The 27,862-nt window shown below is 39.5% G+C and overlaps 2 pseudogenes; one reads left to right on the top strand and one right to left on the bottom strand.

Moving 5' to 3' along the window:
- Window positions 1-2,301: 2,301 nt before the first annotated feature.
- Window positions 2,302-15,635, bottom strand: LOC124080354 (SH3 and PX domain-containing protein 2A-like; annotated as a pseudogene).
- A 143-nt stretch (window positions 15,636-15,778) lies between these two features.
- Window positions 15,779-17,051, top strand: LOC124080369 (E3 ubiquitin-protein ligase SH3RF1-like; annotated as a pseudogene).
- Window positions 17,052-27,862: the final 10,811 nt, after the last annotated feature.

The raw sequence follows: 27,862 nt of genomic DNA, 5'->3' as shown, positions 1-27,862 counted from the left end.
TACTTCAAAACACATAGTTGTTATAGAAATAAATAAGATAAATGGAATTAAGCACTTTGTATTATGGCCAGCATGGAATAAATAGGAATTACTAAACTTCAGTGCAGTGGTTTACAGACCTTATGATTACTGATACCCGATTGCAGATCAAAGTTATCATACAGGGCCCTATTTTCATATATCAATTGGAATTCAGCTCTACTAGTATCTAGAACTGCAGTAGCAACAAATTGTTTTTTTTTTAAATAACCATAAATTACTTTTTTATTTTAATAAATATTTATTAAAAAATAATTAAAATATTATTAAAAATTTGATAAAAATAGGAATTTTTATTAATAAAAATTTATTAAAAATAAGAAATGTATATACTACATCTTTAAGTAATGAACTTTGCTCTCTAGGTTTCTTTCCATTCCACCTTAAAGTGCATTAATTAAAAAATAATGAACCACTTCTTTATCATTATTGTTCAAATAAGTAAAAATAATATTAACATGAAGACACTAATCCACTACCATTAGTACTGCAATCTGGCAGATTAACTTAACATCCTGCTCTATTTAATACTGTCCAGCAGAAGAAAATATCTAATTTTGATTTTAAACACACTCACAAACAAAACAAAAGGAAACAAAACAATCTCACCATGGACCTCTGACAAAGAACACGAGCAGTTTGCTACAGCTGCCAGGATCAGGGTGTGGTGAGGGACAAGGGCACTGGAATCTCAGGAAAGGCCTCTAGGATCCTGGAGGGTCAGGTGAGAGGGTGAAGGCCTGCTAGGGAGGAGCAGGTGAGGGCAGGGCCTCCCTCCAATTTAGGAAACAACAGCCCTTGGTCTTGTGATTCAGGCAGCTTATTCAGTGGCTGTGAAGCCTCATCTGTGAAATCAAAGGCATATGCAGAAATCTACTCCCAACATAGGGTGAGTCCTTGGAGAAGCTGGCTGGGCTTTTTTCTGGAGAGTCCCTCTGAGATATCAACAATGGAAAAACAACCCAAAATTGACAGAAGACCTGCAGGAAATGTCACGCTCTTGCTTCTCTCTTTACTGGGGCACTGCATCCAGGAAGGCCAGACTGGTTCCAAGCACAGGGGTCCTCCTTCTTCGCAAGCAACCATGGCATTGCCAGTAGTCCAGAGGAGTGGCTGGTGGTATCTGCTCCAGGAAGCCCAGCTGGGGTCCCCAACCACCAAGAATGGGGGCCATGGATACTTCTCCACAGTTCTCTGTAAGGCTTTCAGCCCTGCCCCAGTGGGAGAACATACACAGAATGGCAACCACCCAGCAGCCTGGGTGCTGCCTTACCTCTTAAGGTCTGGCTCCTAACAACAACTTCCTCCCTCCTGGGAGGGTTTTTGCCCTACCAAGGTTGGGCAGGAACCAGAAGGACAGTTTCTCTGTTTTGCCAAGACTGGGACACGGGCTTACTCAACCCCAAATCCCTTTGGCAAGTGCCGCTCAGGCAAAGTCCACACAGTGGAAACCAAACAAAATGACGTGCTTATGGAGGGGGAGAATGGGAAGCCAAATACAAAACAAAACACCCCTCCACAGAGTACAACAGAAAAGGCCACCCAACACTCCTTCTGTTCCCATGTGAGGCTGACACCCCAGGGAGCCCAAGAAATCCCTAAAGTAAAACCCAAACCAAAAGCCTGAATTGTAAACCCCAAATCAACAAACCCTTCCTGAAACATACAAAGAAACTGCTTACTCAGAAATATCCCAAATAGTCTGTGATGATGATGGAGAACATGATGGTTTCCCCCACCCTCTAAACTGGAGAATTGTGTTTTCTGTGCGGTACCCCAAGGAGAGCAAACTCTCTTCTCAATGCCAGGGCAATGACAGCTAAGAAGGTAGTTCTTGCTGGCACCTTGGAACTGTGTTTTCTTTAACTCCCAGGTACAAACAGTGGCCTGGCCCAGGGAGAGATGTGAGCTCATGAGACAACTCCAAGTCCCAGGGCCTGTGGGGTCTTTATATGCACCCAGCCATGGTGGGTGGTGGCAATTCCTGGAAAAGTGCATGATCCACAAACATGGATAAGGACAATACAAGGGCTACCTCTGGTGGCAACATGGTAGCCACCAAAACAGCCAAACAGGCAGGATGCTGGAGGCCCCCCTATGACCACATCTCTTCCAGATTTGCAGCAAAGGCACAATTGGGGTTTCCAAGATGGCCTGTCCCAAATGACATGTAGTCCATCAATGAAGAAACCAGGGTGCACCATAGGTCCCAGCTTTCTCATGTCTGGGTTCCAGGTCATTCCCTTCCCTATTCAATGTATCCTACCTTCCAGGCAATAGCTGGGAGGTGGGCCATCTTTCAGGTCCCACATCTGTAGGGTTTAAAATTGTCCTTCCCCTCTGGTTGACAGTGTTGAGCGCCTGCACCCATCTCTCGATCTTCTCCAGGCTGTCTGACTTGCCCTCATTCTGCCTGCTCTTTAGCACATCCTGCTCTTTTCCAAGGGTGTTAGGCTGCTCATTCTCATCAGGCACGAAGTAGTGGGAAGGGGCTCAGCCCTCCAGTTCTCCAAACCTCACATACCACCAACCACTCTCCTGATTTTCCAGCACCTGCACTTCCAAGCCAGCAGGGAAACTGATCTCTAAGTCCTGGATCTTCTGGTAGGTGCTACATGTCACATAGGAGGTAGCTGGCCCTTCCTACTCCTTCTTAGGTATACATGGGAGTGCAGTGGCTGGGAGGGTGATGATGTCACCTGAGCCTCTCCTGGCCCCCCTCATTGGACCCTTCAGAGGCTATGTGTGGGGTAAGCTCTGAATCCTCATTCCTAGGGTCCTTGAGGGCCTTTCCTCCTGGAGCTGGCCTGTGGGTCTCAGTTGGCATCCTAAAGTGCTGATTCCATCTTCTCTTGACTCTTTGACTCTGCCAGGTTCAGGAAGGGCTTAGGCTGGACAGATGGCTTGGCCTGGACACAGGAGGTGAGCCCAGCCCTCATATCAGTGTTTTTCCTGGCCCTGACATTGGGAGTGCCATGAATGCCTGCATCCTAGACAAAGCATGGCTTCAGGCCACCACTGTTCTTTGACAAGAAGGAGAAAGAGGAGCAGGTGGTGTTGGTGGTGATGGATGAGGAAAAGGAGGCCAAGGAGTGGTTCTTCCCAGTTCTGCCTGGGCATTCTTCTCTGTCTTGAGCTTTAGAAGCAATGATGACATGGCAGAGCCTGACATGGGGGAGTTTTTCTTGGCAAGGGACAGTGAGGAGCCCCCTGTGGAGTCACTGTCCCCAGAGAAGCCTCTGTTCGACAGGGTATCCTCTCCATATGGCCAGAAGCCCTCATTCTCATAGCTGGTCTTCTCTTCTAGGGCCATGTCTTCTGAAGGCTCTCCCACCTTGAAGCGGGCCCACTGCAGGGAGGAGGCATGTGAGGGTCTACGGGGCTGGGCAGGCTTCTGGTCTCCTGAGCTTCTGTCCTCTGTGTGCTCCTCACTCAGCTCTGGCTCAGAGTCAAAGCCAAAGGCTGGGATGTCATACTCAGGCTCCTCTTACTTGAGCTTCAGAAGGGAATCCTGGCTCCTGTTGGCACCCACAGGTGCCTCCTTGTTCTCCTAGGGCTTGCTGAGGGGTACTGGCGACAGGACCTTGGACTGTGTCAATGTGTTCCTGCGGCTGCTCAGGTTGTGCCGCAGTCTGGCTGGGCACAAAATACCCAAGCTGCCACACAGTCTTGTAGGTTCAAAACAGGAACTCCTTTATTCTCCACACTCCCAAGAACACCATGCTTGCGGCCTTCTCTCGGGACACACCACCCCAACTGGACATTCCTCCTCCAGAAATCCCTCCTCCCGCACTTCCCCAACCAATGGGAACTCTCCGGGAATCCCTGCAGGAACTCCAAAGTAGCATGCCGAGGCGGCGGAAAGCAGGGGTCTAACATACAATTGAATACACAGCTTAACATAACCATTATCATCTCCATGTCTTGCTGGGGTCACCTCTCAACCACTCCATTCTGGCAAAAATGCCATGCATGGTTCCCACTTGGCTATGGCTCTCAGCATCTCCCCCCTTCTGTTTAATTAAACACCAAGCATGTGGCTTAGGTACTGTGCCTGTTAGACTGTCCAATACTACATATGGTTCTTACCCATCATCGGAGGAGCTGACCTCAAAGCATCAGCCTCCTGCCTTAGGTTGGTACCACTGCAATTGGATCTTACCCGTCACTAACTACTGGTCCAGCATACAGCCATACTTATGGATAGGCCTATGCACCAGTGGGGGAGTGAGGTTCTTTGCCTCACCTCTGTTGGCCCCCAAATTTGGCCTTTGCACCAGTGGGGGGTGAGGTTCTTTGGCTCACCTCTGCTGGCCCCCAAATTTTAGACCATCACTAGTAGAAGGGAGGAGGATACAGAAATGCCATGACACCAAGCCAATTGACGGCTCCTTTGGAAAAATTGAACCACTAGTGACACCATCAGCAAAGATACTCCAGCACTACCACAATTCGCTGCACCAACAGATAGTTCACAATGTATACAAGTGATACATAGTCCAGGCAAGTTCTGCAAGCATTTCAAACCAGAGGAATCTATCAATATGTCCATTTCCTCCCAAAGTAAATCAACTCCTTGATTGAGCATTACTTGTTGAGTTATTATTCATTGATGCATCAGTTTATACAGTTTACTGTGATAGCTATCAAAGAAGCTGTAGTTTGGTTTTATCTTTGTCTTCACTGGCACTGGGATGAAGATAGGAATTCTGGCAATGATGGCTAAAAAAAAATTATGTAACATTCCAACAGGTACTAAGAAAACAATTTTCTGAACAATTTACATTATCCTGAACAGAATTATTAAGTATAATGAAAAGGAAAGGTGAAAGTAAACAAAAAGATCTGTTAACCTCCTTATTTGTTCACATATTAAAACAATCCTCAACAGCTGTTTACCCAACTTAAATTAAACTATGTAAATCACGTGAATAATAAACATTTTATTATCCATTTTTTCATGAGCATTCCTCATATATGATATATGGACATACACACATACAGACATACAACACAAAACACAAGTATGCACACATAACATACAACACATAAGACAATAGTAAAGGCCTTGTAGATTTACACAGGTGAAATCTCCATTGCAATGTTTAAAAACTCCACAGTCAAAAAATAAAACTGATCAGAAAAATATTAACCTAGGTCTGTATGAGCTCAAAAAATAAAATAGAACTTTATGATGTGGGAAAGGGCAATAATAAAATAGATATTGAAAAAGACATCCTGGTTACCACGTGGGTTTGACTCTTTTTTGGATATCTCATCCTTATTCCTGTAACTTGAATAATAGGTCTAAAGGTATTCCCACAAGCAAGCCCCAAGGTTTTTTACATTTGAAATAGGCTTTAATGGTGTTCATTATTCATTAGCCTCCAGGGGTGGGAGAACCACTATTGCAGATGTAAGAATAGCCAAGCTGGAGCTCTGGATATCAGCTGTTATGGATTTGAGTCAAATCATCTTCTTTTTGGTCTGTAGAAATCGCTTTGGTTAGTGTCTCTGGAATCCAAATAGGCTGCTGTTCTCCCTGTGGAAACACACAAACGCAACCCCAACTCCAGACAATCACTGGGTCAGGACCTTTCCATTGTCCTGTTAGAATATCCTTCCAAAGTACCTTAGGCTTATGTACATTTTTTGGACATATATGCCTTTCCACAGCACTAAGGCTTGATGAATCCAAATTTTAAAAGTTTAGAGTAAAAAGAGTTATTTTAAGTTTATCTTTGGGGGATATATACCCCTTTCCAACTCCCTCTTTTTGCTTTAATAAGTACATTTTAATAGTTTGATGAGCTCTTTCAACTATGCCTTGTCCCTGTGGATTGTATGGGATTCCTGTTATATGAGTAATGCTAAATGATGAACAAAATTGTTTAAAAGAGGTAGAAGTATAACCAGGACTATTATCTGTTTTTAACTGTTTTGGAACGCCCACAGTGGCAAAATTTTATAAACAATGAGCTATAATATTTTCAGTTTTTTCTCCAGCATGAAGGGAGCCCATCAAAAATCCAGAAGAAGTATCAACTGTAACATGCAAATATTTTAATTTTCCAAATTCTGGCAAGTGTGTGACGTCCATCTGCCAAATATGGTTAGGTATCAGTCCTCTAGGATTGACTCCAAGATTAACTTGTGGTAAAAAGGTCACACAATTTTGACATTGTTTTATTATTTGTCTAGCTTGTTCCTTAGTTATTTTAAAATGCTTTTGTAAAGTATTAGCATTGACATGGAACATTTTATGAAAATTTGTAGCTTCTTCTAGTGTAGAGAAAATATGTATGTCATGTGTACTTTTATCTGCTAAATCATTGCCCAAACTAAGGGCTCCAGGCAATCCTGTATGTACCCTGATATGTACTATAAATAATGGATCTTTTCTGTCCCAGATTAGACTTTGTATAGTGGAAAACAAAGAGAAAACAGAAGAGAAAGGGGAAATCCTACCAGCATGTTCAAGGGATACTATAGCATTAACTATATACTGACTATCAGAAAATAAATTTAATACAGAATCTTTAAATATCACAAAATCTTGTAATATTGCACTAAGATCTACCTTTTGAGCTGATTGTTTGGGTACTAAAAATGTAAAAGTTTGATCAGGGGTAACTATTGCTGCTGTACCATTATTTGACCCATCAGTGAATATATTTGGAGCATTCGTGATAGGTGTTTTTCTTGTCATTTTTGGAAAAAACTACAGGATGCTTAGACCAAAAAGACAACAAAGGATTAGATGGTAAGTGATTATCAAATGAAACATTAGATTTACACATGATTATTGCCCAAGTATTTAACTCATTAGCTAACTTATCAATTTGATCCATAATATATGGAGTAATAATTTTATTGGGAGAAATTCCAAACTCTCCCTTTGCTGCTTTTATGCCTTTGAGTATTAATTGTCCTATGGCCTCAGGATACCTAGTAAGAATAGTGTTAGGAGAATAAGATAAATGTATCTACAATAATGGACCTTCTTGCCAAAATACTCCTGTAGGAATATTTTTTGTTGGCAGTACAATAAATAATAAAGGCAAACTTATATCAATTCTATCCAGATGCATATTTTCCATATATGTTTCAATGATTTTTAATGCCTTTCTTGCTTCAGGCGTCAACATGCGGGGTGAATTTGGATCTGATGGACATTTTAGAATGTCAAATAAAGGTCCCAACTCTCCTGTTGGTATGCCTAGATAAGGCCTTATCCAATTTTTGTCTCCCAATAACTTTTGAAAGTCGTTAAGTGATTTGAGTTGATCTACTCGTATTTGAATTTTTGGTGGACGGACCATGGTTGAGGATAATAGAACTCCTAAATAATTCATTGGAAGATTTAATTGTACTTTATCTATTGCTATCTCTAGATTATAATTTTTAAATAAATTTGTAAGTGTGGCATAACATTCTAGCAATGTGTTTTTATCTTTATGTGCCAATAACATATCATCCATATAGTGAAATATTTGTAGTTCAGGATTTTGATTTCTAAGTGGCTGGATTGCTTTGTTAACATAAATTTGACACATAGTTGGGCTGTTAGCCATCCCTGGAGGGAGTACTTTCCATTCATATCTCTGATCAGGACCTTCATGATTCAGTGCTGGGACAGTAAATGCAAAACATGGACTATCCTCAGGATGACTTGGAATTGAAAAAAAAAAAAACAATCTTTAATATCTATAGCTAAAACACACCAGGTTTTTGGCAAAACAGACAATTGGGGAATCCCCGATTGAGCAGGTCCCATAATAGCCATCTCATTATTAATGGCTCTTAAATCTTGCAATAATCTCCATTTACCAGATTTCTTTTTGATGACAAAAATGGGAGTATTATGGGGAGATATGGAAGGCTGTATATGTCCCTCTGCTAATTTGTGTTTGACCAGGTCATGGGCTACTTGTATCTTTTCTTTAGTCAGGGGCCACTGAGGAACCCATACTGGTCTTTCTGATTTCCAAGTAATTTTGATTGTCTCAGTGGCCCTTTCTGAAAACCCAATCCATGTCTATTTATTCCTTGATCTATTTGAATTGGTGCTGTCATATCTTTTTCTTGTTTTCTTCATCTTTTTTCTTTCCTAAAGCCTTGCTAGCCCTAGTAGTGGGCACGTTAAGATTGATGTTATTTGTTAATGTCAAACCTAATTGATCTAGGACATCTCGTCCCCATAAATTTATAGGAAGATGATCCAATACATAGGGCTGTATTGTTCCTTCACATCCTTCAGGATCCTTCCAATCTAATACCATTGCACTTCTATGGGGATTAGTTGCCACTCCTAGGCCTTGAAGCATTTGAGTGGCTTGTTGTAATGGCCAATGTTTTGGCCATTCTTGACTAGATATGATGCTAAGGTCACCACCTGTGTCCAGTAGCCCATTAAAGTCATGTCCTTGAATATTTAGTTTTAGCATGGGGTGAGATTCTAAATTTAAAGACAGCATAGCCCAATCTACACCTGTGGAGCCTAATCCCTTGGAACCTCTTTCTACAGTACGACTGGAAAATTTATCAAGCAGGCTGGGTATTATTAATAACTGTGCTATTCTATCTCCTGGTGAAATTACTGATATACCTCTTGGAGAACTAGCTATAATTTTGATTTCACCTTCATAATCGGGATCGATTACCCCAGGACTTATCATAAGTCCTTTTAGTGTAGAAGAATTGCATCCCAATAATAAGCCTACTGTTCCTTGGGGAAGAGGTCCTTTTACTCCTGTGGGAATGATTTGAACTCCCATCTCTGGAGTTAGTACTGCTCTGACAGAGGTGCAGATGTCCAACCCTGTGCTCCCTCTGGTTTGTTTGATGAGGGCTTTAATGGATAATGTGTCCTGGGCACTACCCTGATGGTGTTGCTGGGTTGCTCCATTGCCCCGTATATTTGTGGTTGGGGGCCCCGGAGCATTGGACCCCCCAGTCCGTTTTTTGGCAATGGAGCCCGATGCTTTTCTCCACCGTATCGTGGTGTAACGCCTCGTCCTTGTCCATTTTTTGATAATGGAATACCCTCTATGGTGGTTAGAGAATGGCATTCATTAGCCCAATGTCTCCCTTTACAGCATTGTGGGCAAATACCTGGTATTCTACTCCTTTGATACCTAGCTTTGTTAAACCCTCCTCCTATGGGGCAACTCCTTTTAAAATGTTCCGTTTGTTCACAATTGTAGCATATTTTCGGCCTGGCATCTAAAGCCTGTTGTGCTGCGGCTGCCAGGACTTGCCCATGTTCATTAATGTCTCTACATAATTTGATATATGTGTTTAAATCTCCATGTTTCCATGGTCTAATGGCCTCCTTACACCATCTGTTTGCTTGTTCAAAGGCTAGTTGTTTAATTAATGGCATTGTTTGCTCTTTTTCCCCAAAACTCTGGTAGCTGTTTGAATAAGCCTATCTACAAATTCAGTGTAAGGTTCATTAGCTCCTTGTATTACCTTAAATACTTGACCTTGTAAATCTCCATATCCTTGTAAAGTCTTCCATGCCCTAACTGCATCTGTAGCAATCTGTGAATATATAGTCGGATCATATGCATTTTGTTGCAGCTGACCTTCATAAGGTCCTTTTCCTAACAACATATCTAGATTTCTCTGAGGATAACCAGCTGCTGCATTTCACCTAGCTGTCTCTATGCAAAATTCCTCATTGGCAACCTTCCATAACAGGTATTGTCCTCCATTTAGCACAGCTTTACACATACTAGTCCAATCTGCTGGAGTCATGTTCAAGTTGGTAATGGATTCGACCAAGCTTATGGTGAAGGGTGCTTGAGGACCATAGGTTGTTACAGCCTTTTTTAGCTGTTTCACTGTTTTGAAATCTAAAACATGCTGAATTCGCTGCCCTCCTGCCTGTTCAAATACAGGGCATGCTAATCTTTGAGGTCCTGTCTCAGGATCCCATCTATCAACTACGAGGGTTGAGGGCCCCATAGGCAGAGCTGTTGGTTGGACACTTACGCCCTCTGGTGATAGAAAGGTGTTAGTAGCAGCCTCCTGTTGTAACTTTTCCCCTGATCACTTTTTCTGCTCTAAACTTTCTTCCTTTTTCTGTCTATCTCGAGAGGCCTCCTCTTTTTCCTGATCTAATATGTGTTCTACCATAATATGAACTGAAATCTTTGGACTAGGCAAACAAAATCATATCATCATCCACAATGGCAATGTGCCAACTAGCAGAGTTCCTGGGTCTTTCTTTTCCCTGTCCCTTAAATCTTCACCATGATGGTCCCATTGTGATATATTCAACAATTCCTCCTTAAAAAGCCATGGGCTACATTATTTTATTGTATCAACTTATGCCCTGACTCTTTTTGGTTTTACTGGGGTCCCTCCTTTCTCTAACAATTTACTTAACATTCTTTCGGTTTGTTTTTTGCTAATTTCTGACCCCATATTTCTGCTACAAGGATAACGCAACTCAAACAGATAACTCAAAACAAAACCTAAGCAAAACAAAACAAAAATGGAACAAAAAATCGTTGTATCAATTTTTCTATTTTTTTGAAATGTATATTCATGGTCTATCTCTATCTCTTCCTCAGGGCCAAACAACTTCAAACCTTGAGCCAACCATCTTTCCCAGTTTCCTGAGAAAGTTCTATGGATAGGCAGCTTGAAACAAAAACAAAACAAATCAAAACAAGAACACATTGTTTTTTGAAATGGTCACCCATTCTCTCACCTTCCCTCAGGGGAGAGCAATTTACCTTATCACTTACCCTCAGGCATTCCCCTCATGGCCACCAAATGCAGCAGTCTGGCTGGGCACAAAATAACCAAGCCGCCACACAGCCTTGTAGGTTCAAACAGCAAACTTTATTTCAGAACTGTCACCAGCACTCTACACACACTTCCTGGGAACACTCCCTAATGCCAAGTGGCTCCTCCAGGAACCACCAACAGGAAAATCCCTCCTCCCGCACTTCCCCAACCAATGGGAACTCTCTGGAAATCCCCAGGAGAACTCCAAAATAGTGAGAGAACTCCAAAGTAGAGGCAGACAGCAGGGGTCTAATATACAATTGAATACACAGCTTAACATAACCATTATCATCTCAATGGCTTGATGGGGTCACCTCTCAACCACTCCATTCTGGCAAAAATGCCATGCATCATTTCCACTGGGCTATGGCTCTCAGCAAAGTTGCTTTTAAAAAGTACAGCATATGTAATATTTCTAAAAAGAAGGAACTTGAAACTTGAGTTGGTTTTCATGTCAGTTTTTCTAGACTACTACTTATCTAAGTCTTCAAATCATTTTTCAGATGTTGTTTTGACTTCTTATAGCACTTGAAAGCTTCTAAGTCACAGAATCATTATAAATATATAGCAAAAAGTAGGATAAGATGTGAGTCTTTGAAATGGCTTTAGCTCCTGAAGGTGAATTATGTTGTTGTTAAGATAATAAAAGTCATCTAATATATTTTGTGTTCCTAGTTATGCTTGAATTGTTGATGAGCCAAAACTAATGTTTGAAGGAAAGCATTCACTAGTAATTTTTGGTTTCCTAAATGTCTCTAAAGTTAAAAAGCATTATGCCACCTTGTATGATTAGACCACTTCTATGGCCAGAATTTTATCAAAGTAAACTAAAACACTTTCGAATGCTATAGGGTATGAAAGTTTAGAAACTTTTCAACAAATGTAATTATGTGAGGTTACAAATATGTTAATTATTTTGTGGTGAATATTTCACAATGTACAGACATGTATCTGAATCAACTTGTCAGCTGGGAATGGTGTCACACACCTGTAATCCTAGTAGCCACTTAGGAGGCTAAGGCAGGAATACCACAAGTTCAAGGCCAGCCTCAGCAATTTAGGGAGAGCCTGTCTCAAAAAAATGGGCCCTTCCAAATCCATTAAGCTGCAACACCATATGCTGCTGCCCTCTGCCAACTCATGACCAAGTAGGCCTCACCGCATGCCAGCACTAATGCCCTTTAAATTCCAGAGCCATGAGCTAAATGTCTTTTCTCTATAATTTACCCAGGGTGATATTCAATTATAGCAACAGAAATTATACTAAGTTTCAGAGAGATTACTGGTCAAGGCACACAACTAAAAAGCAACACTTTTGGGACTCAAACCTATTGTGTTCAGTTTCATACAATATAGAAGCACACAAAAAACAGGCTGCAGATTCCTCTTATTTGCCAGAGCTGTTTCTGTTTGGATATAAAAGTCACTAAATGAATCACTAGCTTGTTTGCATCTACAGCAACTGTATCAAGATATCTTCTTTCAAGTAAACTTCCTAAGCATTGTCCTCATCTGAACATGAGGGTCAATAACACTTTCATCATCATCATCATCATCATGATCATCATCATCATATTCACTATAACAGAGTTATTCCCTATACTTTTTATAAAGAGAGAGAGAGAGAGAGAGAGAGAGAGAGAGAGATATTTAATATTTATTTTTTAGTTTTTGGCAGACACAACATCTTTGTTTTGTATGTGGTGCTGAGGATCGAACCCCGGGCTGCACGCATGCCAGGCGAAAACGCTACTGCTTGAGCCAATCCCCAGCCCAAGTTATTCCCATTATTAAAGGGACAAACAGAACAAACATCAAATGCTGTTCCATTCCTTTCCACTCTCCTTTTCCCATTTCTTAGTAGAAAGAAAAAAAAGTGAGGATTCTTAAAAATCATTTTTTCTTTGAAAGATTATAGGATTTTTAAATGGTATAGAAAGTATAATAGCATATCAAATAGTAAAAAGATACCAAACCACATCCAGCTAAAAAAGTTGAGTCTTGGTCAATTGACATGGGCACCTGATCTTACCACTTATTTAAATATGAGAAAGTTTTGCACCATTCATGTCATCATTCCCCAGATCACCAGAGATGATTATGACAGATGCAGTACCCCATGTACCTCCTGAATATTTCCAGATTTCAGGAACAACTATTCGTACACTTTCCCAATACTTGTAATATCATTTCCTGCCAAAATTCTGTCACAATTTTTTTTTCTTTGTAAGATGCAAGCATTGTATTGTAGAAAATCAATAGCACCCTATAATTAGAAGCTGGTAAACTGGATGTGGTTGTGCATGCCTTTAATCCCTGTGGCTCAGGATGCTGAGAATCAAAGAATCATAAGTTCAAAGACAGCTTCAGCAAAAAGTGAGGTGCTGAGCAACTCAGTGAGACCCTGTCATTAAATGAAATGCAAACTAGGGCTAAGGATGTGTCTCAGTGGTCAAGTGCCCTTGGGTTCAATCTCTGATACCCCCACCACCACCAAACAAAAAGATTAATGTTTCCTTTCTGACATGTTAACCTAGGAAATGGGAATCTTCATTTCAGAAAATCGACTGTGTATAATTTATTAACTGAGACATGTCAATTTGCTTGACAAAAGGATTCACCATCATAGTCCCATAAGGCATTTGAAGGAGACATCAGAAAACTCAAGGAGACATGTTATGGGCATCCAGGGAGTCCAAAAGATGATTCCTATGAGTCCCAGCAGCTTCCATGGATCAAATACAATCAGTAAACACTTTCCTGATTTAAATGATTGTTACAGTGCAAAACACCTATCGCTCTTGGTAAACATCACTAAACCACCCCAGGGGTCCTCCAGGACACCCCACAAATCACTCAGATCACCCCAACCTCCAGAACTGTGGCTGGAAGCCACTCTGATTCACTGGTACTTATGCCAAGGCAGTTGTAAAATATTTTGAATATCACTCTTGGGTATCATCAAAACTGCTTCTTAAATAAGAATCTTTCTCCCCATTAAAATTTTAGGCACTTTTTCCTTAAGCTATTTGACAGTGTTTTCTTCCTAAAATATACTAGCAGGTGAAAGTAAGTTCTAGCTCCATTAAATTCATCTCTTTCCTATAGTAAGTTTTCATAAAATTATGTAAGTTAAAATTTAATTTAGAATTCATACACAGCCTGATTAAAATTCTAAGCTGTGACACTACAATTTTTTAAAGTATAGAGAAACAGGATTTTCTTGTGGATGGTGCAAAATTATATGTAACAATACAATTAATCACTCATTTATTTGGAACCATGTATTATTAATCTCTTTATTCATCCCAACTAGAATAACGATTCAAACAGAAAAGATATACAGAAATCATTAATGACAAAGAAAAATTTTGGTACTATTCCTGAAAATACTAGAGTTTATAAAACTGCACAACAGTGCAGCACTTAAAATGCACCTAAAAATTATAGAGAAGACCCAAAAAAGTGACCATTTATCCTTCTGCTTAACTTTAAATTGAATGAATTGTTTACAAATGTGTATTGCCCAGTCAATAAGAGCTTGTCACATGGAAAGTAATTAAAATCATCTTATAGATTTTTGAAGGAAAATATCTGCATTTGAAGACAGAAATAAAAGTCTTAATTTTCAAAAGAAAATTATTAGCTATGGGCAAATTTACAATTCACTAAAGCCATATCACTGTGATTTTATTACCTAAAGTGTGTAACAGTGCCATGAAATTTTACTCGCCAAACAACAGCTTAGAACATAGCCACACACTTAAACATATCTGAAAATAAATAATGGTCAATAACAAAGAGCCATGCAAAAAAAAAATTGGTCAAAAGAGGAAGAGTCAGAGCTCTGAAGACACAGGGAGACACACAGATGCCCAAGAGTGCAACAGGCACCTACACAGATTACATTGTGCTTGGATTTCTTTTTTCAAGTTCAAGATATGATGAGGTGCTAGGTAAAGCAGAAGGTCATTCCCAAAGGAGTCATAAATGAAAGTAATTGACTTATCTCCACAAACACGATTTCCAATACCTATAAGATCCACCAACCCCCAGCAGCTGAGCACACTAAAATACTCCAGTCTAAAGTGTACATGCCCCTTCCAACTTCTCCATCATGTTAGCCAGCATCTCTTGCAGGGTCCACAAGAGGGACTGCTCCAGCCCAAAGGTGTTGATGGACAGGTCCTGGGGGACATTCTATAAGCAAAGAGGGAGAGGTGTGAATATGCCACCAGTGTCAAGCATTCATGCCCCATCTACCTTGGTGTCTATTCTTTAGCTGCTTCACAGTAAGAGTGAATGTCCTTGCTACCCCTGAACGGTTAGCTGCCCATCACCACAAGACACTGTCATTACTGCTCTTGTTTCATACATTATTAAACTCAGGGTAACAAGTGCTGCCATGCCTGGACTTCGTATCCTGAAATGCACTGCATTGGAGCTTTGTATGTAGTTCCTGTGGTTCCCTGAGTCAGGGACTCTTACTACCACCAGAGAAAAAGAAAGCAGAGAAATTAGGTCACTTTTCCAAAGTCACACAGTCACAAAATATTCAAGCCAGGATAGAAATTTGGAATGTTCCATCTCTTATGTATTGGTTTCTAACCCATCAAACATTCTGTTGATTTAAAAAATAACATTTAGGGCTGCTTAAGTGGGAAGCAATGGCACCTGTATAATGTGTCTGTACAGCAAGGGGGGAAGCAGAGAGGAGTCTCCAGAGGCCGCTGCACCTGCATCAGAGAATTAGGTAGCAGCACGCAAGGCTGAGTGGAATCTACATTGGCCATGACCACCACTGTGTGGACCAAGAACAAGGAGGAGGAGTCAAGCTGCAAGAGCAAAATCTGAAATGGATGTTACATGAGTCATTTTAAGAGCTGCACACAACTATGAACATTTCTAACACCTTTTCTCATTAAAGTACATAAAGATGAATGAATCTGCCTCCTTGTATCTTTTGGAGTGTCCTGGTGCTTCTGCAAATGTCTTGCCTTGCCAGCACAGGTTTTGCAAATCATGTTTTCTGGGATTGTAGGGTCCCTCAGTTGTCCCGAGTGGAGAACTCTTGTTGGCTCCTGTGATGAGCTTCCAGGTAACATCCTGCTGGTCAGGCTTCTAGATGGCATCAAGCAGAGGCCTTGGAAACCTAGCCAGTGGGGGCAGTGTGACCAACTGCACAGATGTATTCAAGGTTCAGGGCACCACTATGTCTAATTGTAGTGCAAAAGATCTGTAGAGCTCCGAGTGTGGATGGCAGACTCAGGTGCAAGCCTGAAGGACTCAGTGAGGGGTCTACTTGTTACAATGTCCTAAAGCATTATACAACTGTGAAGAAAAAGAACCTGGAGCTTTAAATTCAGCAAATGTGACATCATCATTTTTTGAACTCATATTGATAAAAGCTGGCTCCATAGAGTAAGTCAATGGTATCCATGGTTTCTCCCAGCCAACTTAGTGCAGATTATTAAATCATTACCTCAGCCCCTACCCCAGTGCAAAGCATTTTATGACTTTGAAGTGAAAGACAAGGAAGCACATAATGACCACCTTCCATTTGTTAAGAATGATGTTCTGACTGTGATCCAAAGAGTGGATGTAAGCTGTGCTGAATGAATGTTGGCAGACAAAATAGAAATATTTCTGATTTCCTACATTGAATTAACTCGGCTGCTAAGCAGCTGACAGAATGGGATAAGCCTCCCATGACAGGAGTTGATGCTGAAACATATACCTCAGCAGCAGCCCAGAGCAGCACTGCCCCAAAACACTCCCAACACCAAGAAGAACACAATAAAGCAGCACTCCTTCACTTCCTTCCTCATGGAATGCAAGTCCTTTCATGCATCCCAGAACTGCCACTCCATGATATTCAGCCCTCCTGTCCTCATCAGCTCCAGCAACCCTCAGCTGCTACAAGGATCAGAGAACTTACTGGGCTTTCCTCCAGTGCCTCTTCTCAGATTCATGTGAGTACTGCTGCATTCATTGTAATCCCACACGAAAGCATCCCAGTGACACCTGGCCCTTCATTCACTTTTCTGTTGGATATCCCCTCTCCAGGTGCCTGTGGAACTATGATTCCTCACTTTCCAGCACCCCCTCTCCTGGCTTCCACTGTCCTCACCTCCATCCTGCCAGAAACTGTGCTGCTTCTGCTGGAATGGGATCCAGTCTCATGGCAGAATCCATTGCTGACAGGTTAGAGGATTGAATATTATGAAGATTTTGGTCCTACCCAAATTTATCTATAGTTTTGATGCCATCTCATTACTAAGTGTATATATTAATTCCATATATATATATATATATATATATATATATATATATATATATATAAACATATATTAATTCCAAAATATAAGCAGGTACAGATAATCTCATTAACTGGGATTATGGTACGGTAAAAGTAATTAAGAAGTGATGAAATTTGAGTATCAATTATTTCTTATTTTTATATGATCTACATAATTTTTAGTAATGTCTGGGTTAAACAATGATTTGCACAATTTATAAAAACTACTCTCATAAATAAATAAATGTGATATGACTTTATCAAACCAATGATTCCAGGTATCCAGAGAAGTTTAGGTAACTATGATTTTCTTTGCAGCCATTCTTAAATACTGGAAAAATATTAGCCTAGTACAAAAAAGAAAGGAAAAATAAAATGAAATAAAGTTCAGCCCCTGCCACTGAATATATAATTTGATTTTCAAGAGTATGTAGGTTTTTGAAGTTATAAATAGGTAAATTTTTTCCTGCTACAAGGCTGGCTTTACTTACAGATTATAGGTAACTTCTATGGATTTGGATCTGAAGAAAACTTCATATAATGTTCTGCAAACCATTTAAGAAAAAGAGGGTCATGAAGTGTTCATGCTTCCTTTAAAACAATATTCATTTTGCTCAAAGTCTACTCCTCTGGCCACAAAATGTACATTGACCATTGAAGTTGCAAATTGCAGACAAAGATGATGTATAATTAAAGTAATCCCAAAAGACTAGAAATTTCTATACCCATTACATCATAATAAGTCCAGAACCCTTTTATTTATCAGATAAATTTTGATTCATGAATGAAAACAAACAAGCCATTGGTTTTCAATATGTCATAGAATTGTGACTGTGCTGCATTGGTTTCAGATTTCCTTCCACCTATTATTCTCTATTTTAAAGATGACCCAAGCACAAATTCCTTAAATTTTAATTCATGTACAGCAGCCTGTGTCTTGTGCATTGCATAGGTGCCAGTGTCTGAAGTGTTAGATTGTATATATGGAAAGAAAGCCCTCTGGCTAACACAGGACCTGAAACAAAGGGCAGTAGGAGTTATTTGTTTCCATTAATATTTTTAGACATGGAATATAATGAAGAAAGATGATTTGGCTGAAGATGGACTTAGAAGGAGCAGTATATAAAAAAGAAAAAAGTCTAATGAAAAATGATGAAGATCTCACTGCTCTGAATCATTGGAGAAATGAATCTTATTTTAAACTAAAGATAATACTGTGAACAGGCCATATTTAATGTTAATATGAATCTATATTTTGCTTCTTGCATGCACTTGACTTCACCACATTTATAGAACACATCTGCTGTGTTGTGTAACCTTCCAGCTGAGTCCTGATTCCTCAAGTTTCCAGATCTGACATGCATGTAACACCCTGAGTTATTGAGGTCAACCTGAGGATCATAAGTCCATGAAAATAAATATCTTCTTTACATTCTGCAATTAAACAAGTTAAAAGAAAGGGATTCATAACATAGAGTAATGACTTTTTGAAAAGTCAAGAGACTGTGCTATATGATTTGAATTTTAAATCATCATCTTGATATGTTTAGGGCTTTAATTTATGGAACAAACAGGCAATATTTATATTTAACAATAAATACCTGAATATTATAAATCACCTTAGATGAACATTTATGGGGGAATTTCAGTGAAACTTCTGAACAACTTGTCACTTTTATTGTACAGCAATGATTGTAAAAATGATATGCTAAGTAATCCTAGAGTATAATTTAGGGACACAAAAACAACTGTCAAGAAATAGGCAGAGATAATGTTTTATCAATATTTGCAAACTAAAGTAATTAGTATTAAATTAATCATCACAGCTTAACTGAAGCTCTATGTGTAACATAATATTTATTAGACTTGCTATTAGTGGACCTTTATATGCTACCACAACTTGAACTGTAGGTTTTTAAGTGTAGATAATGAACCACTGTTGCCACACACACAAAAAGAACATGAGCCTCTTCCTGTTGTACAGAGTGAAGATAAAGAGGACTCCCTTCTTCCTCCTCAGGATTATCTACATGGTTGGCAAGATATCATCTTCAAGCCTGCTGAAATAACTAAAGCAAAATCCTAAAAAAAGTAAAAGTGCAGTAGCTAATACTGGAAATGATAAAAATAATTTTCATTGTATTGAAAGATACTGTTTTCAAATGTGTGTTTCTTGTGTTTTTTATCTAAATGTCACCGTAACATACAGTCATATGCCACCTAAAATTTGGGTAAACCACAGACCACATACATAATAGCATGTACCACACAGTCCAGCATGCAGTAGACTATACCATGTAAGTTCCAAAATTGTGTACAATGAAGAAACCACCCAAGATACTTTTCTCAGAGGTATCCCTGTTGTTAAGTGCATGACTGCATATTTAAAAATTCTCCGGTATATGGTGGTAAAGACTTAGCCTGAACATGTCTCCCAAACCCTTCAGCATTCCCTTCTTGACTTTCATTTTATCTGTTTTTTCTTCTCTTTTTCAGTTTTGTTCATTTTCCTATCAGTATGGTCCCCTTTCTCTTGGTTCCCATTCATTTGTCTCCCAGAGAGTGCAACGGCTGATCACTGGCTGTGGATATAGATTCTCTTCCTGATTGTGAACTTTATTCTGTGTCTTCTTCCACTGGGTAGTAAAATAAAATAAAGATAAGAAATATGGTGAATCACAGCCACAAAAATAAGTAAGCAAAAGTGTTTGAGACCTTTACTTCTCTACATTTTCTATAGCAGAATGGTCCTGCCCTCAAGTTGGATGGAAACACTCTTTAATGTTGAGTAGAATTGGAAGGAAATATGTGATGTGGATGAGTCCCATGCACGCATGTCTGCTATGTGAAGAGGATGCACCAATAGAAAGACAGAAGCAGCTTCCTGGCTAGAAAGCTAGATGCTTCGGTATGCACAGTGACATTCTGGTTGCTACACAATATGTATGAGGGGAGGACTTCAACCCTCCTTGTAGAGCACAGACCTCTCATGGTCTTTGCAGTATAGTGGAAAGATGAAAAGAAAGAAAACAAGCAAGTTTTCTTCCCCATATGTTTCCTTTCTTCTTGTTTAAGGCAGTATAGACACATTCTGCTCCCTCAATAATTTGGTAAACTGTACCACTCTCTATAAGCCCACAACTGTTAGCATAGGACTTCTTACCTCAGGGTTCCGAATAGGTCTATTTATGATTTGTGAATACCAAGGAGTAGGCTTTTTGGTATATAACAACAAATCCTCCAGGGATCTGTAAAGTTTCTTTATATTGTTAATGCCATCATGATTAGTAAATGCTAACCTAACATTACCTTTACTCACTACTCAACAGGTACTCTCCTCTGAGGGTAAGTCCTAAGGAAGCATGAGTAAATATTTGTTGACTAGATGACCATTTAAAAAAAGAGCTGAAAATATGAAAAGCTATCTTTTTTTGCTTTCTATTTATAAAGAATTACCCTACAAATTTTAAAACTATCATGGTAGAAACAGATTCTTTACGAATTTGGTATTTTCATTGGAAAATCAAAAAAAACAAACAAACAAAAAAAACAAATGTGAAAACTCTATACAGGATGACTCACAGTCCTCATAAGGTACCATTTTAAAATGACACATAAAGTGACTTAAATAAATAAGCCATTAATACTGGAAGATTTTACTAAACTCAACAAATCTCCTCACCACCACCAAATTCAATCACTTAATGATAGGTAAATAGCAATGTAATAAAAACTGATGAGCGTGGACTCCTGGGTATGCAAAGTTCTACATAGGAACTGAACACATTGGGTACATAAATATTGTTTTTTATTTCTTATTTTAGTTGATTATTTTGACTTTGGAAAAGGAAAAAAAGACATAGGCAATGAACAGCCAGTGATACAGATGGTGTAGAATAACAGGATCTGCTGTTCTGGCCACTGACTTTTTTTTTTTTAATTTTTTATTGTTGGTTGTTCAAAACATTATATAGTTCTTGATATATCATATTTCACACTTTGATTCAAGTGGGTTATGAGCTCCCATTTTTACCCCATATACAGATTGCAGAATCACATCAGTTACACATCCATTGATTTACATATTGCCATACTAGTGTCTGTTGTGTTCTGCTGCCTTTCCTATCCTCTACTATCCCCCCTCCCCTCACCTCCCCTCTTCTCTCTCTGCCCCCTCTACTATCATTCATTTGTCCCCCTTGTATTATTTTTACCTTTCCCCTCACTTCCTCTTGTATGTACTTTTGTATAACTCTGAGGGTCTCCTTCCATTTCCATGCAATTTCCCTTCTCTCTCCCTTTCCCTCCCACCTCTCATACCTGTTTAATGTTAATCTTCTTCTCATGCTCTTTGACCCTACTCTGTTCTTAGTTACTCTCCTTATATCAAAGAAGACATTTGGCATTTGTTTTTTAGGGATTGGCTAGCTTCACTTAGCATAATCTGCTCTAATCTGGCCACTGACTTTTAACACAGAATGTTGAACTCTTGGCAAGGGAAACGGGTTTTTCTGAAAAACAAATGTAATAATAATAATAAGATGATGAAGACAAAGATAAAAAGTAACTAGCATTAAACATGAAAACTTGATTACCTTTTATACTAATATCATAGGATGGGAATAATAATTAATATGATGAAGAACCAAGTGTATCACCATGAATGAAGATCAAGAAGAAAAAGTCAGTTGATATCTAGTAGAGTACTACAGAAGCGGTTTCAAAATAGGAGAAAAGTTCAAATTCATGACCCCTAAGACACTCTACTCTAAAACAGACTTATTTAATTTTAAAATCATCTCTCAGTACATAAGGGTAGAGAGAGAAAAATACTCAGATTATTTTTTCATTGTTCACTTTCATTCTGCATTCTAAACTTCTCTCTAATGCAGGCTCTCATATGAATTGGGTAAAAAGCTTCCAAAGGTAATGGTAGTATGTCACCTGCAACACAATGCTGCAGAACAGGAACAAAGAGGCCACACACTCAGTTTTATGAACCCTTGCATATTTGCTTTTGGTTCCCAAGTGATTTTGACATTTAAATGATGGTACATGATGGATGTTTTCTGCCCAGTGGGATAATGTATAATGGCTTTGAAGGCTTTCCTTTCAAGAGGTAAGACCAAATGGAATGTTCATAATAATAAAAATAGTAGTACCCATAAATCTACTGATGGTGTAAAAAGTGTACAATGCAGGGCTGGTGTTGTAGCTCAGCAGTAGGGCATTCACCTAGCGTTTCAGCACCACATAAAAATAAATAAATAAAACTAAGATATTAAAAATATATTTTTTAAAAAGTGTAAAATGCTGAGGCCATGTACATGGGGCTGTTAGAAGATATACTCATGGAGAGTGTGTGGTGTAAGCAAGAAGGAGCACCCCTAGGGCTGGGGTCGTAGCTCAGTGGTAGAATGCTCACCCAGCACATGCAGAATGCTGAGTTCAATCCTTAGCACCAAATAAAAATAAAATAAAGGTATTGTGTCCAACTGCAACTAAAACTATCTATCTATCTCTATATATATTTTATGAGTGACCTTCTTGCCATCAACATTGTTACTTGCCTTCCCTTTCCCCAATGACCCATCTCCAGTCCATGGTCACAAAAATAATAATTATTTTACTTGAAATTCTTCAAAAACTTGTAAAGGTCTTTAGAATAAAATGTAAACAATTTGCCTTAGACTATGATCCTCTCTCTACATACATCTCAAACTCATTCCTCACTATAATCTTACAGATACTGTATACAACATCCTAACAGAGTTTGGAACTACAGAAATCTAGAGATGGTCTCCATTCCACATGCTCCATATAGTCCCTCTTCACCCAGTTGAAGACTCTCAAACAGTAGTGCTGGAATGAAGCAATATCTCTCTGGGAAACCTTCCCCACTTCTGCATCTACTTTCTTCTCCAACTGAATTCCACACAGGATGGGTGGGTGGCCAACACTTTGATGCCATAACAACATGTACACTACAATTACACTCAACCATACAACTTATCAAGAGTTGGTTACAACTGGGTTGGATTTCTCCTGAAGCCTCAGGAACTTAAAGCCAAAATATCAGACTATAAGTGCCCTGTCTCATTAATACATGCTTAAATACCTAAGTAGTATTTTTTTAATGGGATATCTCATTTAGAAGATTTTTCAGGTATTCCAGAAAATCACAGGATTGTAAATCAAAAAAGATGTATTCTAAATGTGATTTTTGTCAAATATTTAAATACTTTCCTCTTACAAAAAGGTTATAAATAAGAATTCTATAATTCACACACCTTAGATATGATTCTCACTGCACTTTTGCTGAAGTTACTTTTGATCTGGAAAAAAGAAATTTAAGGAAGAGTTTTTGCTGAACACACATCCATGATGAATTCAGAAACTTCCTATAACAAATCAAAGCTTTTTTTCTTACACTGAAGTCTTTTTTCAAAGAGAGAGAGAGAGAGAGAGAGAGAGAGAGAGAATTTTAATATTTATTTTTTAGTTTTCGGCGGACACAACATCTTTGTTTGAATGTGGTGCTGAAGATCGAACCCAGGCTGCACGCATGCCAGGTGAGCGCACTACAGCTTGAGCCATATCCCCAGCCCCTAACACTGAAGTCTTAATATTTAAAAATACAAGTTAGCATAAAATGATTTATTTATTTATTTTTTTTACTGGGGATTGAACTCAGGGATACTCAACTGCTGAGACACATCCCAGCCCCATTTTGTATTATATCCAGAGACAAGGTCGCACTGAGTTGCTTAGAGCCTCACCACTGCTGAGGCTGGCTTTGAACTCAGGACCTCCTGACTCAGCCTCCATAGCTGCTGGGATTACAGGCATGGGTCACCTTCCTGACTCCTATATTGTACGTTTTTGTTGTTGTTGTTTTGTGTTTTTTTTTTTTTTTAGCATTTCAGAACATTTAACTAACTGTTAAATGGATTAACTAAAGGGAGCAATTCATAAAGTACTTTGAATTTGGAATGTATATCTTGAATTCTTTCCTAGTTGTTTTATTTTAATATAAATGGATTCTGGTTTTGATGAGATTAAACTTAGTATTTGTTGTTTTTCCTCAAATGCATAATGACAAAAGGGATAAGCATACTGAGAAGTAAAAAAATATAATAATAATAAATTAAAAAATTCTACGTTATCAAATGCAATGTGCTATTATTTAGCTAATGAAACAACAAAATTCCCTCAGAAGTTCTCATATTACCAATGTAAATTTGTTTCTTCTAATCCCATATTGTAAAGCTCAATTATGTGTGTTTTAGAGCAATGTTATTTTAGCACCTAAGATAAATTGTATGAAAAAAAGGCAAGCTACTCAAAAAAAAAAAGTCCATCTTTGCAAGACAAATTTATTCACATTTAAACTTCTAAATATGATGTATCTTAAAATCAGCAGTTACAATTAATAGTGGATATTTGTTTCTGTTATGTTTCATCAAATCAAATCCAAAAATGTTACTTCTTTAATAATAGAGTATATAATTAATGGCAATTTATAATTATATATATATATGTGTGTGTGTGTGTGTGTGTGTGTGTGTGTGTACACACACTTTAAAGGGCACAAAGCCTCATACTGCATGCATTTTCTTGGTTGCAACGGAACTGAATTATTGTGGTAGATACAGAAGCTGCTTGCTGAGAGCCAGGCTAGTTGTATAATTTGCATAGAAGGAGGAGCAGATTATACATGTGCTGAACTGTGAAACACAGATAAAGGGATAAAGGGATAAAGGGTCCTAGAATACAAAGCTCCATTTCAATTCAGACGGACACACACAACACGGAGAGGCCAGATAGATTGAAAGGAGACACAAATGTTAGCTTCTGCCATCTCTGCAGGAAGAACATAAGTGGTACAAAAAATTACAGATACCAAATACCACATGAATCCCACCCCAGTCTCTTGGCCCCTAGTGTGGTGCCACTGCCATGACTTCAACACTGTGGAGAACAGGCAAGCCTGTTCAGCACCATGAAATGCACTGGGGATGTGCTCCATCTAGTTGGCGAGAACAATCAACCATGCCTCTATGTGCATCTCCCTAGTAAAGAGGAAACATACCAGTCCCAGAATGAATCAGGCTGGGACTTTCTGCTCCTCAACAACTGTCCTCCACTACCTGTTAGTAGCTCTTCATCAACAGCCCACTCTCCACGACAGAATTTGTAGAATGCCCTGCATCCTTGAAGACTTCTATCTAACCAAAAGACTCCTCAGACAATGATCCTCTTTTCAGATCAGTGGTGATATAGCATTTTAATTTAAACAGGTGGAAAGAGCTGAGTCACAACACAGAACCAGAACCTTCTGGCCCAGGATCTCACAGAGTGCAAACAGTGGAGGGTGAGTTACTAAGGCATAGGCCTGATCAAGTGAGATTGCAAGAGCAATGTCCATTGATGGAAAGGGTACAGAGCAGGTGGCAAAAGCCTAAACAAACATGAAAAGGATGGACTTGAAAAAACATAGGAGGAGCTAATAGAGCCAGCTGACATTGCTCACAACTCTGAGGCATAAAAGGCATTTTCGTCTCTCATTGTCATGACCACCAGCAATGAGGGCAGCCTTGATTATTTGTTTACTTCTTTGTTTTAAAGAAAAAGAAAGTTTACTAAGATGCAAGGCCCAGTGTAGGATACAACATGTTTAGTGAAATGTCACTGATGACCTATTACAACATACTAAAAATTTTTCTCTGTCCCCTCCCTTTCCTGCACACTGCCAGCAGTTAGCCCAGAGCTCACTCACAGATTTGGCAGACATTCATGAAACCCTCTGATTTGCCCAACCCTGGGCCTGGGATTGTGGGATTACAACAGATCTCAGAGATGGTATGAGGGGTTAAAAGGCAGAATGTATATTTTCAAGCAAGTAAGAAAATGGGTACAGATAATTAAAGAATGTTAAAACTAGAAGCAACCTCAAAAACAATCAAAATGCCTAAACCAGAACTTTTTAACCTTTTTCTAAAAATTTCAAAACATGGATTTTCAAACCTAAAATTTACAAAGAACCCCAAGTCATAAAAGCAAATACAAATCAACTGTTAAGGCAGAGAAGAGTAATAGCAGGTAGTGGGATAAAGCTCAGAGCCTCCTCCAGGCCCCCAAACTATGAAGTACCTCTCCTGACCAGAGTTCACAGCACACAGTTTGAAAATCAGAGACTTTGTAGTCAAACTAGATGGTGGTGATGGATAAGACATCTGAGTCTGTGCACAGGATGCATTCCCTGAGGTGGGAGAGAGGATTGCTTTAAAAGGGTGCATTTAATGATGTGTGGGCTAAATTGAAAGCAAGAAAGTATCTAAGAGTGAATCATCACCTGAGTTTACACTCATGTCTTTTGTCACATGCTGAGCATCACTAGTTCACTTGCCCAAGGTTAGGTATGCAGGAACTTGCTCAACAGACTCATTATGGGTTTTCAAGGGCTCATGTGACTCCATTGGATTTCACCTGAGAGTAGTTGCAGAGACTCATGCCCCATGGATGACTCCCAGCCATAGCCCTCAGATGGTGGCCAGGAAGAAGAGAATTCTAGCCAATGAAGACAAACACTGATGGTACATTCTGCACAGACATGGGCTCTGGTGGCTCTGGACAGGACCAGTTTTCTCCTTTCTCCCCCCTCCCCCCCAAAAATACACACATTTAGTGGCTCATGATTCCCAGGACTACCCTGGAACTTACCCCTGATGTGATCAGAAAATTTAAAATGAATTTGAACTGAACCAGTGCTGGATGGGCTGCGGCCTTGTCCATTGCTGGGTCCTGGAACCCTCCACTCATCTTGAGTACCAGCACATCCTCAGCTGCCTGAAACACTAAAGCCAGTTCATCTGTGCATTCTGCCAAACGGAAGGACCAGCACTGGCCACCATGGCCATCGGCTTGTCAGAAGGCCAAGTAAGCATGGACCAGAAGCCCAAGAGCACCATTCCCAGCCTGTGGCTGTCCACTGTCATGCTGCCCACTGAATATCTCAAGGAGAGGAAGGACTCTTATTCTTGAAAGAGAAACTATTTTTCTACAACATGACCTGCCCTATTATGATTTGGATGTGAGATGTCCTCCGAAAAGCTTATGTTAGACAAGGTAGCAGTGTTCAGAGCTGAAATAATTACAATACAAGAACCATGACCCTAATCATGGATTAATCCATTTGATGGATTTGAAGACTACTGTACTGGATGTTAACAGTAGGTAGGTGAGGCTTGGCTGAAGAAGTTAGGTGACTGGGAACATGCCCTTCGGGAATATAATTTTGTCCCCAAAGCTCCTCCCTGTCTCTCTGCTTCCCATTTTCCATGAGCTGAACAGCTCTCCTCTGCTATACCCTGCTGCATGATGTTGTGCCTCACTCTTAGGCCCAGAGCCATAGAGCTGGGGCAACCATGGACTGAGAACTGTGAACCCATGAGCCTAAATAAACTTTTCCTGCTGTAAATTGTTGTTTTGGGGCATTTTTTGTCACTGTGATGAATAGCAGATGAACACAGGTCCTTGAAAACAGCCAACTCCTTCATCTGGACTCAGCTTGTAAAGGATGATGCCTATCCCTCCCTGAGAGGTGACACACCTAGACACACCAAGCTCTACCAGTGATATGGAACAAGCCTCATTTCTGTCTTCTAAGCCATCTGTAGAACATAGTAATCACTGTTCCCTAGGAAGGCTCCAGTTCTGGCT

The sequence above is a fragment of the Marmota monax genome, unplaced genomic scaffold (assembly GCF_021218885.2).
Source record: "Marmota monax isolate L192 unplaced genomic scaffold, Marmota_monax_Labrador192_F-V1.1 WCK01_AAM20220418_F8-fsc00913, whole genome shotgun sequence".
Lineage (NCBI taxonomy): Eukaryota > Metazoa > Chordata > Mammalia > Rodentia > Sciuridae > Marmota > Marmota monax.
This window is presented reverse-complemented; position numbering and strand designations above follow the sequence as displayed.